This window comes from Monodelphis domestica, chromosome 1, assembly GCF_027887165.1.
Source record: "Monodelphis domestica isolate mMonDom1 chromosome 1, mMonDom1.pri, whole genome shotgun sequence".
NCBI lineage: Eukaryota > Metazoa > Chordata > Mammalia > Didelphimorphia > Didelphidae > Monodelphis > Monodelphis domestica.
Genome location: NC_077227.1, coordinates 581,310,855 through 581,328,249, shown reverse-complemented (window position 1 = coordinate 581,328,249; position 17,395 = coordinate 581,310,855).

The following is a 17,395-nucleotide window of genomic DNA, read 5'->3' as shown; positions in this document are numbered from 1 at the left end:
GGAAAATGAGACCCAGATAGATTAGGTGGTTTTCCCATGGTTACATAGTCAGTGGCAGGTCCAGGACTCCAACTCCAACTTTGATTCCAAATCTAGCATATTTTCCATTGTACCACATCCCTTGCCTTAAAGGGTAGGACTTTTCTCACTATGCCATAAGCTTCTTCTTCTTTTTTTAAACTCTTACTAGGAAAATGGGGTTGTGACTTGCCCAGAGTCACATATCCAGGAAGTATCTGAGGTCCAAATCTTCCTGATTTCAGGCCTGGTACTCAGTCTGCTGGGCTATCTAGCTGCCCCTCCCATGACACTTTTTAAAAGAAATACCTTCTTGTCCTTACCTTGAGAGGCTGTGTGGTGCTATGGGTAGAGTACTGGCCCTGGAGGCAGGAAGATCAGAGTTCTAATCCAGCCTCCAATACTTACTGGCATTTCAGTTAACCTCTACTTGCCTCAGTTTCATCATCTGTAGAAGGAGGGTAATAATAACATCTATTTATCAGGATTATTATGAGGATCAAATGTTATATTATTTGTAAAGGGCTTTGCAAACCATAATGTATTATAGAGATGCTATTATTATCATTGTTATTTATTTTTATCATCTCCCCATTTCTGAAAGTGTAAAATTGTCCTAGGTAGATTCTTTCATTCAGTTTCTCAGTGGCACTCAATTTCCAGAAGGCACTTGGGCAGCCTGTAAGAGATTCTGAAACTTCTCTTTTCTAGAAGTGAGAGGAAGGAGGGAGGAGTAGTGAGTGGTGGTGCTTTCTCCTCCCTCCCCTTCCCCCCTCTCCCCCATCCCAACCTGCCATCCTCCATCCTCAATAATGGCTTGGCTTTCTTGGCTTTCTGGAGATTATAGAATTATAGGATCTTGGTGCTGGAAGGGACCTTAAAAGTAATGTATTCTAATCTCCTAATTTTATAGAAAACTAAGGTCTCAAGAGGGCATACAATATGTCTAAGACTTCTCAGCTAGTAAAAAGTAGAGCTAATAGTTGAATTCAGGTTTCTTCTGATTTCAAAACACATTTTTTTTTCCTGTCCACATTATCCTGTCTCTTGATTATTCCTGACAAGGAGGCCTCTCCTCTTCTCCCCTCCTGGTCCTTTCCCTGGCAATGGGGCCCTGGTGTGATGATGCTCTTTTGAACATGGCCAGAGATGGTTCTTGTCATCTCCTAAGATATCCTAATGAAGCTAGAAGGTTTGGAAATCATCTTTCTTTCATTTGGTGGTGAATGTTTTCCATGGCTAGAAGAAACAAGAAGAAGAGATAGCTTCTGAACAACAAATACATATGCATTTCTCTTCCCCCTCCCTCTTTCTCTGCCTTTCTCCCTCTCTTTCTCTCCCTCCCTTCTTCTTTCTGTCTCCCTCCTCCTCCTCCTCTTCCTCTCTCTCTCTCTGCCTCTGTCTCTGTCTTTCTCTCTCTCTCTCTTCCCCCACTTATTCTACAAGAACTTCTTCCAGAATCATAGACTCTTTGAGCTAGGAGAGATCTTAGAAAAGCACATACTGGAGAGATTGCTCATAAATAATGTCTATAACAGCAAGGATAACTCATATTTGTGTAATTCATCAAGGTTACAGAGTATTTTCCCAACAATAATTCTACAAGGTAGCTAGTATAAGAATTATTATTGTTTCCATTTTCTAAATGAGAAAACTGAGGCCCTGAGAGGCTAGGTGTTTTGCCCATGGTCACAGACATATATGGGCATTTATTCTCTCTCCCCCCTGACTATTCAATGATGTTAGTCTTTCCTGATGAAGAACCCCCTCTACCAGTTTAGATTAATTCCTTTTCTGTAGCTTAAAATCATAGAAAATTGCCTGAGGGTATGGAGAGAGTGACTTATTTAGGGCCATACAAGAAATATCTACGAGGCAGGATTTGAACCCAGGCCTTTCTGCCCCAACTAGCACTCTCTCTCCTAAGACAAATGTGTATGTACACATGAAAATACATGTGCACATACAAACATATGCATACATACACACACACAAGAAAACCCCCATTAATTATGGGCCACAATCAGATTACATATTTGGGAAAACATTGACTTTATTTCCAGACAAATAGGACATTTCTATTGATGTCTTTGTAGCTCATTTAGAAGATGGGATGAACTAGATGACCTAATGAAGCATCTTCCTTGAAGCATCCTGGGCAGATAAGCAGCTACTTTTATTTTGTAAAATCTCTAGGAAAAAAAAAAGAATGTCTTCAACAGCCCCTTGGGGAACCCATTACAGTGTTTCACAACCCTCTAGCTAGGAAGCTGTTGTTAATGTTTAACCTTAATCCCTCCTGCTGTAATTTAAGGCCCTTTCCTCTTGCTGAGTTCTCAGTGCAAATGGAGAGCAGCTGTTCACCCTCATCATCTGACATCAGCTATTTCTCAAGATGACCCCTATGAGCCAGGCCAGGGTTATTATCCCCACTTTGGTGCACGCAGTAAATATGTATTTATTGGAGAATGCTAAGGCCATAGCCTTGTTTGCTATTTTCTTTTGAGAAGCTTGGAGAATAGCAAGAGGTTTCTTTACATGCATGGTTTTGGTTCAAATACAGGCCCTTCCCAACAATAGACCTTCATCCCCCAATGAGATCTCTTCCTCTCCCTCTCCCTCTCCCTCTCCCTCTCCCTCTCCCTCTCCCTCTCCCTCTCCCTCTCCCTCTCCCTCTCCCTCTCCCTCTCCCTCTCCCTCTTCCTCCCTCCCTCCCACCCTCCCTCTCTGTCTCTGTCTCTCTGTCTCTGTCTCTCTGTCCCTCTCCTTCTCCCCCTCCCTCCCTCCCTCCCTCCCTCTCTCTCTTTCTCTCTCTCACTCTCTCTCCCTCCCCCCCCCCTTTCGGTTTCTCTCTGTCTCTGTCTCTCTCTGCCTGTCTCTCTTTCTCTGTCTTTGTCTCTGTCTCTTTCTGTCTCTCCCTCTCTCTCTCCCTCCTTCTCTCCCTCTCCCCCTCCCTCCTTCTCTGTCTGTCTGTCTGTCTGTCTGTCTGTCTGTCTGTCTCTGTCTGTCTCTGTCTCTCTGTCTCTGTCTCTTTCTCTCTCTCTCCCTTTCTCTCTCCCTCTCAGTTTCTCTCTGCCTCTCTCTTTTTAACCCTTATCTTCCAACTTAGAATCAATACTGTATGTTGGTTCCAAGACAGAAGGGCTAGACAATGGAGGTTAAAGGATTTGCCCAGGGTCACAAAGCTAGGAAGTGTCTGAAATCAGATTTGAATCCAGGACCTCCTGTCTCTAGGCCTGGCTCTCAATTCAGTGAGCCACTCAGCTGCTCCCTGAAATGAGATATTTTTAAAAATATTGATTAATTTAGAATATTTTTCCATGGTTACTTAATTCATGATTTTCCCCAAATCTCTTTCCTCCCCCTTCCTGAATCTGACAAGCAGTTCCACTGGGTTATACATGTATCATTGTTCAAAACCCATTTCCATGTTATTCATATTTGCAATAGAGTGATCTTTTAACATCAAAACCCCAATCATAACCCCACTGAACTATGTGGTGGATCATATGTTTTTCTTCTGTGTTTCCACTCCCACAGTTCTTCCTCTGCATGTGGATAGTGATCTTTCTCATATGTCCCTCAGTATTGTCCTGGATCATTGCATTGTTACTAGTAGAGAAGTCCATTATATTTGTTTGTACCACAGTGTATCTGTCTCTGTGTATATTGTTCTCCTGGTTCTGGTCCTCTCACTCTGCATCAATTCCTGGAGATTGTTCCAGTTCACATGGAATTCCTCCAGTTCATTATTCCTTTGAGCACAATAGTATTCCATCACCATCAGATACCACAATTTGTTCAGCAATTCCCCAATCGATGGACACGCCTTCATTTTCCATTTTTTGCCACCACAAAAAGCATGGCTAGAAATATTTTTGTACATGTCTTTTTCCTTATTATCTCTTTGGGGTACAAACCCAACAGTGCTATGGTTGCATTAAAGGGCAGACATTCTTTTATCGCCCTTTGGGCATAGTTCCAAATTGCCCTCCAGAATGGTTGGATCAATTCACAACTCCACCAGCAATGAATTAATGTTCTAATTTTGCCACATCCCCTCCAGCATTCATTACTTTCCTTTACTGTCATATTGAGAATCGGCTAGGAGTGAGGCTGTACTTCAGAGTTGTTTTTATTTGTATTTATCTAATCAGGAGGGATTTAGAACATTTTTTCATGTGATTTTTGATAGTTTTGATTTCTTCTTATGAAAACTGCCTGAAATGAGATTTTTTTTTTCTTTTTAAACCCTTACCTTCCATCTTGTAATCAATACTGTGTATTGGTTCCAAGGCAGAAGAGTGGCAAGGGCTAGGCAATGGGGGTTAAGTGACTTGCCCAGGGTCACAAGCTAGGAAGAGGCTAAGGCTAGAGTTGAACCTAGGATCTCCTGTCTCTAGGCCTGGCTCTCAATAAACTGAGCCACCCAGCTGCCCTGAAATGAGATCTTTTAAAAGAACTTTCTAGGCATGCAGCAGCCTAGAGAAAAGAAGGCTTTGGAGCCAGGGTGGGAGGGACATGATAGGTGTCTTCAAGTATTTGAAGATCTGACGTGTGGAAGAGAGATTAATTTGTCCTATTTGGCTCTAGAGGGTGGAACTGGAAATAATAGATGGGAGTTTCAAAGGGGCAAATCTCAGTTTCATGTCAGGAAAAACTTCCTAACAATTAGGATTATTCCAAAGGAAATTAGGATGCTTTGGTAGGTAGTGAATAGTTTCCTTTGCACTAGAGGCCTTCAAACAGAGGCTGAATTCCCAATGGTTAGGTGTATTGTATTCTTTTTCCAGTTTGTCCAGCTAGATAGATAGCCACTAACGGCTTTTCTAATTTTGTGACTGTTTACAGGGTATAAACACTTTATTTGTTGACCCCCTTTTTTATTATTACTCTCCAGCCTCCAAGAGGCTACTTTTTTTTCTTTTTTTTTTGACTCTTTTTTAAAAATTTTAAACATTATTTTATTTGGTCATTTCCAAACATTATTCACTGGAAACAAAGATCATTTTCTTTTCCTCCCCGCCCCCTCTCCCACCACCTTTCCCTCTCCCATAGCCGACCCATGATTCCACTGGTTATCACATGTGTTCTTGACTCGAACCCATTTCCCTGTTGTTGGTATTTGCATTAGAGTGTTCATTTACAGTCTCTCCTCAGTCATATCCCATCCACCCCTGTAGTCAAGCAGTTGCTTTTCCTCAGTGTTTTTACTCTCACAGTTTATCCTCTGCTTGTGGATAGTATTTTTTAGATCCCTGCAGATTGTTCAGGGACATTACACCGCCACTAATGGAGAAGTCCATCACCTTCGATCATACCACAATGTATCAGTCTCTGTGTACAATGTTTTCCTGGTTCTGCTCCTTTCGCTCTGCATCACTTCCTGGAGGTTGTTCCAGTCTCCATGGAATTCCTCTACTTTATTATTCCTTTTAGCACAATAGTATTCCATCACCAACATAGACCACAATGTGTTCAGCCATTCTCCAATTGAAGGGCATTCCCTCCTTTTCCAATTTTTGGCTACCACAAAGAGTGCAGCTATGAATATTCTTGTACAAGTCTTTTTCCTTATTATCTCTTTGGGGTACAGACCCAGCAGTGCTATGGCTGGCACAAAGGGCAGACAGTCTTTTATCACCCTTTGGGCATAGTTCCAAATTGCCCTCTAGAATGGCTGGATCAATTCACAACTCCACCAGCGATGAATTAGTGTCCCCACTTTGCCACATCCCCTCCAGCATTCATTACTTTCCATAGCTGTCATGTTAGCCAATCTGCTAGGTGTGAGGTGATACCTGAGAGTTGTTTTGATTTGCATCTCTCTGATTATAAGAGATGTAGAGCACTTTTTCATGTGCTTATTAATAGTTTTGATTTCTTTGGCTGAAAACTGCCTGTTCATGTCCCTTGCCCATTTACCAATTGGAGAATGGATTGATTTTTTGAACAATTGATTTAGCTCTTTGTAAATTTGAGTAATTAAACCTTTGTCAGAGGTTTTTATGAAGATTGTTTCCCAATTTGTTGCTACCCTTCTGATTTTGGTTACATTGGTTTTGTTTGTACAAAACCTTTTTAATTTGATGTATTCCAGATTATTTATTTTGCATTTTGTAATTCTTTCTAATTCTTGCTTGGTTTTGAAGTCTTTCCCTTCCCAAAGGTCTGACATGTATGCTATTCTGTGTTCGCCTAATTTTCTTATAGTTTCCTTCTTTATGTTCAAGTCATTCACCCATTTTGAATTTATCTTGGTGTAGGGTGTGAGGTGTTGATCTAAACCTAATCTTTCCCACACTGTCCTCCAATTTTCCCAGCAGTTTTTATGAAATAGTGGATTTTTGTTCCAAAAGCTGGGATCTTTGGGTTTGTCATATACTGTCTTGCTGAGGTCGCTTGCCCCCAGTCTATTCCACTGATCCTCCTTTCTGTCTCTTAGCCAGTACCAAATTGTTTTGATGACCGCTGCTTTATAATATAGTCTGAGATCTGGGATTGCAAGGCCCCCTTCCTTTGTATTTTTTTTCATTATTACTTTTTAACTTACTTTGTTCTGTGCCTTTCATAGAGCCTTGGTAAGAGGGAGATGAATAAGGGCTCATTTCTGTAATGTTTTAAGGCTTACAAAGTAAACTTGCTCTCATAACCACTTTGTGATATAAATTGTGTAAGTATCACTAGCTCATTTTGTGGATGAAGAAACTGAGACCCATAGAGGGGAAGGGAGTTGCTATAACATCACACAGCAAGAGTCAGAGCCAATATTTGACCCCGTGTCTCTTCTGAATCCCAGTCAATAAATCTTAGCAGGTCTACATGTTGAAAGTAAGTTGATTTTATGGATGAGGCTCAAGACTGAGCCATTCAGCTTTTAGGCAACAAGTGCATAGAAGGGTCCATGTTAGATTTGGTGGAAGAATATTAGAATCATAGATTTATGATAATTCATGTATAACCCCAATTGAATTGCTTGCCAGCTCTGGGAGGGGGGAGGATGAAGGGAGGGAGACAATTTGGATTATAAAATTTCAGAAATCTCATGGAGAATTTTATTAAAATACATTTTTAATTAAAAAAAAGAATCATAGATTTAGATCCAGAAGGGGCTTCTCAGGTTGTCTATTTCCAAGTACTCATTTTATGGATGAAGATGAAGAATGAGGAAGGTAAAATAAATTGTCCCAACTTGGTATCACATAGCAAGCAAGTATTTGAACATTAGTCTAACTAAAATACAGGATTCTTTTACTGTAACACATAGTTTCCCATCCAATTTAGAAATCTTCTCTTGGGTTTAGTTTCTGGGAATGTTTTTTAGCCATGGAAGCCAATGACTCTACAGGAAGAAAACCTAGATTCCCTGTGGCCTTGAACTTCAGAAGTGGGTACATGCAGGAAATCACAAAGATGCTTTTCCAGACCTGTTTTAGGGGCCCTGATCTCAGTCCACTTTGACTCTGCATCCAGATTTCTTAGTCAAAGGGAGGAGGTAACTCAAGGCAGATGCTTGGTATTGGATACACAGAGTTAAAGGATCATAGCTTTGGAGCTGTGAGAGACCTGAGGCACTCACCACCTCTATAAAATCTGTTGCCAACTTTGGTTGATTCTCCCTCCACAACATTTCTCAACATCCATTCCCCTTTTCTCGACTCACATCAGCACCACCCTTGTCTAGGCTCTCATCACCTGTCACCTGGAATGTTTCTTTAGCCTCCTAATTGGGCTCCCTGCCCTGTCTCTCCCCACCCCAGTACAGACTCTGCACAGCTGCCAGAGTAAAATTCTTAGAGTCCTTCTCTGATCCGGTCAGGGATCTAAGTGCTCAAGAAACTTCAGTGGCTCCTGTGCTCCTCTAGAATAAAGGGAAAAAAAACCAAACTTCTTTTGTTTGACCTTTACAAGCTCTTCACCATCTAGTTTCAACCTACCTTTCCAGTCTCCCTACACATTACTTTCATCATGCACTTTATAGTCCATTGTCAACTGGTTTACCTGCTGTTCCTCTCTCTCAGTCCATCAAATCCCATCTCTATCTTTGCAAAGGACCTTCCCTCCCACCTGAAATGCAAGTTTTCTTTACCTTCACATTTTGGAATCACTGTTCAGTTATGTCCGACTCTTCGTGACCATATTTGGGATTTTCTTGGCAAAAAAAGATCCTGGAGTGGATTTCCATGTCCTCCAGCTCATTTTACAGATGAAGCAACTGAGGTAAATAGTCTAGCTAGTAAGTGTCTGAGGCTGGATTTGGATTCAGATCTTCCTGGTTCCAGACCTGGCCCTCTAACTTTGGCCCCATCTAACTGCCTAATCTCTAGTCTCCTTCAAAGCCCAGCTCAGGACCACCTCTGACAGGAGACTTTTCCTGATGCCACCAGCTGCTACTTCATTTCATCCCAAATTACCTTAAATTTACCTTGTGCCCTTTGCATCTACTTATTTTTGTATGTGTTGTTTCAACAATTGAATGTAAACTCCTTGAAATTGGGGATTGTTTTATCCCCCTCCCCAAACCTTGCAATCAATCCCCAAGCATTCTATTATGCTCTAATTCTATTAAAGAGAATTTGAGAATTTGAGCTATTGAGAGCTAGATTCTAGAGAGACAGACATGAACTGCTTCTGCTGTCATGAAGCTTACATTCTCTGAGTGTAGAGTGCTTAGCACATATTAGGTGCTTAATGAATTAAGTTAAATTTATTAATAACTTAAGTTGATTAATTAGAGATTAACTACTTTAAGCCATTAATTAAAAAAATCCTTTCCTTCCATCTTAGACTCAATACTTTATATTGGTTCCAAGGTAAAAACATGTCTGCCTTAGAACTAGTACATAGTATTGATTCCAAGAGGGAAGGTAAGGGTTTTATTAAAAAAAAAAGGGTGTAAGGATTAGGCAATGAGGGTTAAGTCATTTGCCCAGGGTCACACAGCTGGGAAGTGTTCAGGTCAGTTTTGAACTCAGGACCTCTCATCTCTAGGCCTGGTTCTCAATCTACTGAGCTGCCCCCTATACATATACTTTAAAAACTTTTATAACTAAGACAGAAGGGGAAGGTCAAGGCAAATAGGATTAAATAACTTGCCATCTTTTCAGCTATAGGAATCTATGGTTCTATATCAAAAATATCAAAATTCTTTCCTTCCATCTTGATTCCAAGACAGAAGAGTGGGTAAAGACTAAGCAATTGGGGTTAAGTGGCTAGGAAGTATCTGAGGCCACATTTGAACCCAGGATCTCTCCTCTCTGGACCTAGCTCTCAATCCCTGCTGCCCCTACCCATTCATTTTTACCGAGGAGGAAATGGAGATCCAGAGAGTTTAAGTAAATTGCCCCAAATGAATCTGGTAGAAAAATAGCAAAGCTGAGCTTTTAGAAGACCCCAGCCCTGTCTTTTCCCATTCCTGACCCACATAAAGCAGTACACCCCTCCTTGCGGGGTACACATGTTTCCTGGTTGATGGGTCCATATATGAAAGAGCAGGTAAGTGAGCATGTTGAGGGCTCGGAGAGGCCATGCTTCCCTCTGGACTGATCCCTGGACAGATCCTTTCTTCTTTTTTACAGCGTTGCCCCAGGTTTCAGGGGGATGGTCAGCCGGTATGTCCTTTCCCCCCATTCCCCCCACCGAGCCAGGGTAGCCCAGAGAGGCTCCTCTGGATGAGAGGGTTTTAATGGCTCAGCAGGTCCCAGTGAACCTGAGACCTCCTCCACCCCTTTCCTGCAAAAGACAGCATTCCTGCCCATAAACCCTTCCCTTTCAGGGCTTATGGGTTGAGCTGTTCTTGATGCTTATCGAGAGAAGTGATCAAAGCTTCCCGAGGTTGTAAATCTCTTTCTCTGCCTGTCAGGCTGGAGTACCGCAGGAGAACAGGGTTGCAGGCCCCTCAGGCTCCTAAGGGGAAAAAAAATCAGCTTCCTCCACCCACCCTGAGCCCTGCCAAGAAGCTGTCCAGCCAGGAGGAGCCTGCTGCCTGGCTTTCTGTAGTGGCTACTTCCCAGACTTGGGAAACTTCTCCTTGTGGCATTTGAGGAGGGAGAAGAAGCCGAAGCACTGGACGAGTCAGCAGGTGGGAAACTAGGAGAGGAAATGGTCCTTCGCGGTCACCCTTGGTTTGCCCAGCTGTGGGAGCAAGTTTGGTGCATGCCCCTCCACATTTGGGCAACTCCCCGTGCGGAGTGCTAAAATATCGGAGCTGGAAGGAACTTGGAAAGGGAATCAGAAAACCCGGATTGGAATCCAGGCGCTGCTCTATTTATTGGCATTGGGACCTCCGGCAAATCACTTCACTTCCTTAGACCTGGATTTTATCATCTGTAAAGTGGGGACAGAAGAAACAGCAGAGCCGCATGCTCATGGCTTCATGTGGATCCTAGTTTCTGAAGACTGGAAAAGGCATTGGTTGGCGGACGGGCACGTGATAGGTGTCAGTAGGATGTAACATTTACAAATGAGGATTTACATAGTTGAGGAAAGGTTTTATTCAAAAATCAAAGAGCACAAGACACCGGGTGTTATTTATTCAGAGTGAGGGATGACTGATTGACAAATGCTTTGCTCCACTGGTATCCTCTCATTGTCAAGAGAAAATGAAATAGCACTTGGGGTGGATTCCCTGTGTCACATTTAGAGGAGGAAGCGATTTGGAATTGAACAGACTGACATGTGTGGTTGATTTTTTTTTTAACCCTTACCTTCTGTCTCAGCATCAGTTACAAGACAAAACCCTTACCTTCCATCTTAGAATCAATACTATATTGGTTTCAAGGCAGAACAATGGTAAGGGCTCCATAATAGGAATTAAGTGACTTGCCCAGGGTCACACAGCAAGGAAGAGTCTAAGGCCAGATTTGAAATCTGTATCTCCCATCTCTGGGGTCCTCTCTCACTCCACTGAGCCACCTAACTGCTCCTCAGTATGGGTTTTAAGACAGAAGAGTGGCAAGGACTTGGCGATTCCGGTTAAGTGACCTGGCCAGACTAGGTAGTATTTGAGGTTATATTTGAACCCCAATCCTCTACACTGTGCCATGCTTCCTAGCTGCCCCTGTGGTTGACTTTCAATCCATCTCACTTGGAGGGTATTACCCACATTGACAATCTCAGAACCTACCTGGAGTATAATTTCATTTAATTTAAGATTGCTCTATGGGTAATTTTTTATATTTCTGGCTCTTGTTTTTCTTTTATGATTTTACAAGTCTTTGTGATGCACTAAAAATAAAAACAGACACATTAATGGCTTGTTTTTATATTTCAACTTTCAAATAGAAATTAAAATGTTAAAAACAACTTGTAAATAAAAGAATAGGGTGAATCTGTTTTCCCTTTAAGAGACTGAAACAATCAAAATAACATTTTTTCTCTGGTAGAATACCCTATACTTTTGTTTGTTTATTTTTAAGTCGCAAACTCTAAGGAAAGGCACCTAGAGTCTCATTGCCTAGGGGCCAGAAGGAGCCTTAACCTGTCAGTGAATGAGGCATGCCTCTCCTCTTGCCACCATAGACTAGCTTAGGTGGGAGAAAGAGCTTTGTTCAGACCATTGCTCTTAAAGATGAGTCAAATGCTTAGCTCAATGACCTTTGGGGGTTAGTAGCTTAGGTGCTATTATCCCATTTTCCAGGTGAGCAAACTGAAGCTAATGGAGATTAAGGAACTTGTCTGTGGGCCACTGACTCCCTAGTCCAGTCCTCTTTCCCCTTAGCACTTCCTTGAAGTCCAAGCAAGACCCATCCCTTTCCAACTGTAAGGGAAGTGTGGGCAGACAGGCCAGGAATTTAGGCACAAGATCTCAGGAGAAGGAGAGTATATATGAATTTCGCTGGTCCCCTGTTACAATGGGTGTGGAGAAGTAATGAACTCCTTGGTATCTGCTCTTGTCAGAGTTGAGCATGACATATTCACAAAAGGTACCTTTTATAGGTGGGAAATTATAGGTGCTGTTACTTCAAAGGCTTTGGCAAGTAGGGCTACTCCTTTGATAAATGACAGTATTATTAATGGTGATTTATTGCTGGGGCCAATTTGACAACAGAAAGAACCAGTTCCCCCACTCCCCCTGGCCTCCACCTTGATGTTTTTAGTTGTTTTTTTTGTTTGCTTTTTTTTTTTTGGCTGTGGAATAACCTCCCTGCCTAAGGAGGCTGGGGCATCTGTTTAACTCACACAGTGAGATACCTGCCTTATTAACTTGTCATCATGTGTCATAAAGTTTAGTGAAATGCTGGCAGATTGTAATCCTAAACAGGGCAATTACCCTATTATTAAAATGGCTCTTTTTTTTTTTTCTTTCTGTGAACTCTCCTCCTACTCCTGCCTTCTTTTCTAGTTGGCCTGGCTCTTACCTCTGTTTTACCTGCTTGATGAGTCACTGGAGCTGAGCTAGTCTCTGCTTTGGAGCAGAAATGTGGCTCCTTTCATACTGGGGCTTTGAGGAAGAGAGTATTATGGGAAAGCTAAATACCTTGCAGTTACTGATTGGTGTGAGGGTATTGTAAATAAATAAATATTGTAAACACTAAAGGTATATTATAAAAGAGATTCCTATTCTGGTGGTTGTCAGACCAGTTATTCTCACTTTTTTTTTTTGTCTCTGGATCCCTTTATACTCTTTAAAAAATTAAATTTATATTTTCAGTTACATGGAGAAACAGTTTTTGACAATTGTTTTATGACATGTTAGGATTCAGATTTTCTCCCTCCTTCTCTCTCTCTTTCCAGAATCTGCTCTATTTTTTGGCAGTGGGACCTCAGACAAATCACTTAACTTCCTTGGACCTGGATTTTGTCATCTGTAAAATGGGAACAGAAACAACAGCAGAGCCATGCAGTTATAGCTTCATGCAGATTCAAGTCTCTGAAGAATTGAAAAGGTGTTGGATGGCAGAGAGGCACATAATAGATATCAGTAGGAAGTAAATAGTCTAATAAAGGTTATACCAGTACTTACATGCAATATATATATATATATATTTCCATATTGCTCATGTCATGATAAAAGACATATCACATATACAATAAAAAAAATCTCATGAAGTAGTAAAGTGGAAAATGACATGCTTTCTGCTTACTTCATTGCAATAGTTCATGTAAGTCTTTCCAGGTTTTTCTGTTCATCATTCATCATCATTATAATAGTTTTCCTTTACAATCTGTTATGAATAAAAATTAATCTTAGAGACTTTATACTAAATTCATAAGTATTTATTAGTAAAGAGAAAGAAAGAAATAAGGTTTCTAGACTTTCTAACTTAGAGTAGGATAGGTCCTGGATCTAGCCCAGTGTATTTCCCTCCATGCCAGATAAGAGCCCCCCTGGGATGGTTCAGAGAATGGCCAAGAGAGGGACAGAAACCAAGAGACCTCATGAGCTTCCCACAATGGCTTTTCTTTTGAAAAATTTACTTAATTATTCAAATTAGAACATTTTTCCTTGGTTACAAGAATCCTATTCTTTCTCTCCCCTCCCACCACACCTTCCTGTAGCTGCTGTGCAATTCCATTGGGTTTTACATATGTCCTTGATTAAAACCTATTTCCATATTACTGCACTAGGGTGATCATTTAGAGTCTACATCCCCAATCATATCCCCAATCGAACCATGTAATTGAGCAGTTGTCTTTCTTCTGTATTTCTACTCCCACAGTTTTTCCTCTGAATGTGGATAATGTTCCACAATGGCTTTTCAAATCCTGTCTAAGCCCTTTCCCCAGAACTTTTCATTGGTCCATCAGGACTTTTGCTGGTCTTGCTGGCAGCCCTGACATGCAACTCTGTGATTCCAATGTTGACTCTTTCTGGGACTGGACTGACTTGGAGTTCCCCATGATATTTGATTCACACAGACCATATACCACAACTTGTTCATCCATTCTCCAAGTAATGGGCAACCCCTGAGTTTCCAACTTTTGTCACTTCAAAAAGAGCTGCTTAAATATATTAGTACAGGTAAACCTTTTTAATTTCATGTAATCAAAATTATCCATTTCATTTTTTGTATTATTCTCTGTCTATTTGGTCACAATCACTTTACACTTAAAATTTTTTGATTATCTCCCAAGGAACTTTTGTTTAGGTGTACTATATCTATTGTTATTTACTCTATTAGAGATTAAAATGTCTTAGTATTATTATGAAAATAATAATATTTTGACCTTCCTGACTCTTAGTGGTCTTTGGGCCACACTTTGGGAGCTAGACTTTGAAAGGGACCCAACTTCCTTCAAGGTACTTCCCTCCCAACCCTGAGAATCTGTGCTTCTGGATTGAGTCAAGGGAGCACCAGTGATCTAGAATGAGAAAAGAGCTTTGGTGGAGAGAAGAGGCTTGAGTTACCCAGTCTTTTCTATATGCCATATCCCCTTCTAGATAGTGATCTCCAGAAGAGCTATCTTTTTTATTTTCTCCAGAGCTAAGCATAGTGCTCTATGGGAAATAAATGTTTATGAACTTATTGTAGGTTGATAACATGCATTCTATTAACTATGTGAGGATGATTGTATATGTGAGACGATCAATAGTGTATACAAGCAGATTATTCACATATAGACACACATGTACATACATTACATATATGCATATATCACATATATAAAATATAAATGCATATAATATGTCCATATCTCTATCTGTATCTCTATTTCCATCTCTATCTAACATATATTTTGGTCAGGATCTGTGATTTCAATAATATAATACCTTCCTAGTATAGGAACTCTTCTCATAAATGTAGATTGGCAAGTTCTCTTCCATTAGAACATTCTTAGAAAATTTCCTGGTGGCCCTGAGAAATTAAGTGACTTTTCCATGGCCACACAACTAGTATTTTAATTCTTATCAGTCATATCTGACTCTTCTGGACCTCTTTTTGGGGTTTTCTTGCCAAAGATACTGAACTGGTTTGCCATTTCTTCCTCAGGCTCATTTTACAGATGAGAAAACTGAGGCACACAGGGTTGAGTGACTTGCCCAGGTTCATACAGGTAGTAAGTGTATGAGGCTAGATTTGAACTCAGGTCTTCCTGACTCAGGTGCTAGCATTCTATCCATTAAGACACCTAACTTCCCTTAGGTTATTCAGGACTTATTTAGGTCTTCTCAAATCCAAAGCTGGCCAACTTTTGTGCACTCTAATATGCTGTCTCCTTTATAAGCTTGTGTTTGCAACTGAAATGGAGAATTGGAGGAGAAAAAATAAAATGACCAGATTTCAGAGATGCCAAGGAAGGGCACACTTTATTTTGTCTCCTTCAAAATATCTTTAAATGTTTGAGGGAAGATCCCTTTGAATTCTCAGGCAAGAGCCTCTGGGCCAAGCCTCAACATGGATTTTCAACTTCTTCTGATGGTTCAGTGACCCAAGGAATCTTTGAATCTCAGGGGTTACTGAGTGCAACCCATACTTGAACAATACTTATTCAGTGTATCACACAGGTGGTCCTCTAGTTTTTGCTTGACGACTTCCAATGAAGGATTCCAATGAAGGACGTCCATTCCTCTCTTGGATAGTTCTAATTGTTTGGAAGTTTTCTCTTAAAGAGAGCCCACCCCTTTCTTATGTAGGTATTTTATTTCCTGAAAGTGGACCCCCTCCTCCCCTGCAAGCAACAATAAGTTAAGCAGCATGAGACAGTTCTGAGGACTGAAGAGAATTTGAGATAAATGTACCAAGAGGAACCATTTGAAAGGAACTCATAGGCAAGAGAACTGATAGATTGTAAAGACAACTGCAGTACATTATTTCCCAGCAGCTAATTTGAATATAATTGTTTTCAGGACTTTTGGAATTTATCACTGAGAAACTCTGCATCAAAGTACTGTTTTGGGACTATGGGAATATTATATAATAACTATTTGTGTTAAACCTGATAGAAATGTGGATTTTTGGTTTTCCATCATCAGTTGGAGGTGAATCAGTTTTCATCTGGAGGCAGCGCTTCAAGCAGGAGTGTGAGAAGAAGCTAACTAGGAAGAGAAGGCAGGAAAAAAAAAACAAAACACCTTTTCCAACAGGAAAGAGGGGCTTAGATAAGGAGAGTAGTGCCCTCTAACAAATAATATGTGGTGGTCTAAAGAGACCAGCATCAAAGACTGAAGACTAGAGTAATGATTTGACTAAGCATATAGGTTTTCTTAATTTTGTGCCTTATTACTAGGTTTCTTTTCTGTTTCTAGTCTATTTCCACTCACCCCTCACTGTTTCCCCTCTTCCTACCTATGGGTACTAGTGGACATTAGTGGGAGAATGTGACCTAGGCAGGTGGGTAGACTGTTTTCTGATTATTTCTAGTTTTATTTTCTATTAAATAAATGATATTGTTTTTGCTTTTATCATTTATCGAGTGTTTCATAATTAAGAGCTAATGTATATATTTATGTATTATGTAGGTACTTTGTAATATCTTTGTGATTGATTTATACTATATAAATGGCAAGAATGTTGGTCAGGGCTCAGGAGCTATATTTGTGAATGTATTATAATTCTCCCACTCCTAGAACTCTGAGAGTGAATTGTAGCAACATGGTGGCCTTAGTTGACCCAGCCCCTTCCTGCTCTAGAAAAAGAAAATCCCAGATGTATCTGTGTGACTGTAATTTGGGATGGATTAAGCCAGGTCATAGGAGACTGGGGAGTAGATGCCATATCTAATGACCATATCATATATATCCAGATCTATACTTATTTATTTTTCACATCTACACCTGAAACTCATTGTTCCTAATCTGCCCCATGGAGCCAATCAACCAACTAGCATTTATTGTTGTTGTTTAGTTGTTTTTAGTCATTTTTGACTCTTTGTGACTTCATTTGAGGTTTCCTTGGTAAAGATACTGGAATGGTTTGTTCTTTTCCAGTTCATTTTACAGATGAGGAAACTGGAAAATAAGGCTAAGTGATTTGCAGGGTCACACAGGTAGTAAGTGTCTGAGGCCAGATTTGAACTCATGAAGATGAGTCTGGTACCCTATTCATTGTGCCACATGGCTGCCCCAAATACCCTAAATCCCTAGCATTTATGACCTACTAATGGCAAGCACTCTGATAGGTACAAAAAGAAGATAGCCTCTGGTCTCGAGGAGTTTATGTTCTATTGCTGGAATAAAGCATCTAGCAAGTAAGTAAATGCAAGTTATATGCAAAATAGACCCAATCTAGGACATTGTCCCTCCCCTCTCCCTAACATTTTAGACTGACTGGCTTTACAATCTTGAGGTGGGGGTAGGAGTGAGGAGGTCTAATGCCAAAAGGTGATGGCCTTTGGCTCTTTGGCTCATTGCTGTCATCCTGAATATTCCAGGAAAACCTGTAAATGTACTCATGGATAGCTCATGCCTAGGTTTCACCAAACATGTTCTCTCAAG